Consider the following 3,716-nt stretch of genomic DNA (forward strand, 5'->3'; position numbering starts at 1 on the left):
AAAGAGGGAGAGAGGGCAGGGGAAAAATAGAATTAGTTTTCTACTGCTTCTGTAACAAATTACCACAAACAATGATTTAAAACAGCATAACTGTATTATCTTACAGTTCTATGGATTAGAAATTTGACATGAGTCTCACTGGGCTAAAAGCAGTGAGACTCAAAACAAATAAACTTAAAAGGCTTTCTAGAGGCTCTAGGGGAGAATCTATTTCCTTGCCTTTTCCAGCTTCTAGAGGCTGCCCCCATTTCTTGGCTAATAGCTCCTTTCCTCTATCTTTGAAGCCAGCAATGACAGGTTATGGCCTTCTCAGCTGCCACCTCACTGGTTCTCTCTCTGACCCATCTTCTGTAGTCAAGTCTCACTCTGACCACAGTTGGCAAGGTTTCTCTCCTATTAAGGATTCATGTGATTAGGTTGGGCTCATCTGGGTAATCCAGGATAATCTCCCGTATCAAGGTGTGTATCCTTAATCACAGTGCAAATTTGCCATGCAAGATAACATATTCACAGGTTCCAGGGATTCAGGTATGAGGATTTTTAGAGACCATTAGTCTGCCTACCAAAGGGAGAGAGAGATAGCAGAGGGGAGAGGAGAGAAGAGGGGGTGTGGGGAGGAAGAGGGAGACAAGAAATGTTTGCCTGGCGTCTTTCCCAGAAAAATGGACTTCCGATAACTGAACAAGAATTAAGAATTTAAGATTTAAGAATTAAGAATGAATAAAAAAGACAAGAAATAACAAGTGTTGGTGAGGATATGGAGAAAAAAATAACCCTTGTGCACAGTGGTGCAGTCACTGTGGAAAATAGTATGGAGGTTCCTCAAAAAATTAAAAATAGAAACATTAAAATGATCCAATAATTCCACTACTGGGTATTTACTCCAAGAAAACAAAAACACTAATTCGAACAGGTATATGCACCCCTACGTTTATTGCAGCAATATCTACAATAGCCAAGATATGGAAGCAACCCAAGTGTCCATCGGTAGACAAATAAACTTAAAAAGATGTGGCACGGGCGTGCGCGCGCGCACACACACACACACTTACACAGGAACATTGCGCTGCCATATGAAAGGATGAGATTGTGCCATTTGCGATGACGTGGATGGACCTAGAAGGTATTACACTAAGTGAAAGAAGTCATACCAAGAAAAAACAAATGCCGTGTGGTTTCACTCATATGTGGAATATAAAAAACAAACAAACAAACAAAAAGCAGAATCAGACCTATAAATATAGAGAACAAATTGATGATTGCCAGAGGGGAGGAGGGTGGGGCATGGGCGAAATGAATGAGGGGGAGTGGGAGATACAGGTTTCCAGGTATGGAATGCGTAAGTCATGGAAATACAAGATAGCAAAGGGAATATAGTCAATGGTATTGAAATAGTGTTGCATGGTAACACTTGTGAGCATAGCATAACATATAGAGAAGTTGAATCACTGTGTTGTACACCTGAAACTAATATAACATTGTGTGTCAACTCTACTCAAATACAACAAAATTTTTAAAGAATTAAGAATGCAGCTGAAGTTCAACATTTTCTAGTAAATTATATTTTTTGCTATATATTCAGCAGCTAGAGACTTAACATATGATACTCAAAGCACAAGCCCAGTGCTTCTGCCGCCTCTTCTCATTCAGGAGTTCTGTGCTACATGCTGGCTATCTTTGAGTGTGCCGGAAATCAACTCCTTGTTAATTACACTTTATCTGTGTCCTATTCCCAGGTTTCCATCTGATGCAAGATGAGCCCCAGGCAAAGCTGCAGGGAGAGCTGATGATGTTTGCCTTTGGTGCCACTCTGGTCTTTACCCCTAAACAGACTCTTCTGCTTAAAAGGACATACATATCTGGGCGCCTGGGTGGTGAAGGCGGCCGCTCAGGTCGTGATCTCAGGTCATGAGACCAAGCCCCTCATAGGGCTCCTCCATGCTCAGTGCCGGGTCTGCTTGGGTTTCCCTCTCCCTTTGCCCCTCCCCCCCAAATCTCTCTCTCTCAAATAAATAAATCTTTTTTTTTTTTAAAGCACATATGCAACTGTCTGAGGATTCCTTCCCCCCCCCTTAAATGACAGATTTCCTTCTTATATCTCTCTTAAACATTATCTGCCATTCTTTTGTACCTATCAATATAAATGTATATTCACAAGTGTCTCAAGTGCTAGCCCTTTGATGGAGAACTCATTTTGCAATATGGAATTGAGAGTTGGAGATCGGGATTTAGATCTTGTAATGCTTTTATTTCTGAGGAGAGAGTTTTGCCTAGAAGTGAGGAGTACGAGACACAGGTAGGTCTGGGTTGGAGTCCTACCAACCTGTACAACCTAGTTGATCCTGTAGAGGAGACTCCGTTCCTTCAGGTGTAAAATGAGGAAACTAAATAGCTTTTATTTCACGGCAGTTCTGTGAGAATTAAATCACAGATTTATACAAACCGTTTAGGCTGGTTGGTGTCTGGCGCATACTGGGCCTTCAAAAACACAAATTGTTATCTTTAGAGCTTGAACATTCCTTAAACCAACCCTCAAAGCAAATATCAAATCTAATATTAGAGACAGCAGGGGTGGTCATGTTCCCAATTTCTGAATGTGGCAATTATGGGTAAACAGAATGTGTTTCCATCTGAGAACCTTCAATTTAGGTGAAAGCCTATAAGTGACTTAATTATATAGACAAACACTATTTGCAATGCAGGATATTAAAGCAAAGAATAAAAAAGTAGTCTTTCAAATTTATTCACTTATTATTTATGGAGTACTTAGTATTTTCCAGGCCCTCTGGAGACAGGTCTCTGTCCTAAGAATTTATAGCGCACGAGGGGAGAAAAGAAATGAACACAAATAGCTATAAAAAGAGGGAGAAGACATAACAGCCTGGAAGGTTAAAGAAGAAGGTTTCCCTGGATGGTGCTGAGGCTTCCTGGAGGTGGAGAGATTTGAGCCAGGCCTTAAAGAAGGGTGTGTTTTGACAAGGTGATTGGGTGGTCCTTGGATCTTATTGCTCCAGCCTGAACTGCTGTCCTCTTCAATGGGAGAAAACTGTTCTCTTGGGATCGTTGTCACTGTCTTGGAGATTCCATTCACCTCTCTCCTAGGTTGGCTTAAAGTGACTTTTACATTCATGTTTGATTGATTGTTTATCTGAATATAGAATTCTTTTTGGAAGATAAGTTTTCTTCAGAATATGGGAAACAATGCTTCATTGTCTTCTAGCTTCCTTGTTAGTGTTGAGAAGTTCTACTCCTCCCTAATCACCTATATTTTCTCTCTGGAACCTTGGACAAACTTTTCTTTTCACCCAATCTTGTGAAATTCCACAACAATGTGCCTAATATGGGTCTGTCTTCATTCATTGTGCTAGGCAGTTGGTAGATCTTTTGAGTATATCAAAAGATATATATATATATTCATGTCCTTTGGTTTTGGAAATTTTCTTGGATTATTTTACTAATTATTAGCTTCTCCAGGCTTTTTTTTTTTTTTCCCCCACTCTCTCTACTATTTGGATATTGGATCTTTCAGACTGATCCTCTATTTAACTTTTCTTTTCATTCCTTTTTTTAATCTCTTTGACTTTTTGCTCAACTTTCTGAGAGATTTTCTTTTTCTTTTTTTTAAGATTTTATTTATTTGTCAGAGAGAGAGAGAGAGAGCACAAGCAGGGGGAGCGGCAGGCAGAGGGAGAAGCAGGTTCCCCGCTGAGTAAGGA

The sequence above is a fragment of the Leptonychotes weddellii genome, chromosome 6 (assembly GCF_054177405.1).
Source record: "Leptonychotes weddellii isolate Sample4059 chromosome 6, ASM5417740v2, whole genome shotgun sequence".
In the NCBI taxonomy this organism is placed as follows: Eukaryota; Metazoa; Chordata; class Mammalia; order Carnivora; family Phocidae; genus Leptonychotes; species Leptonychotes weddellii.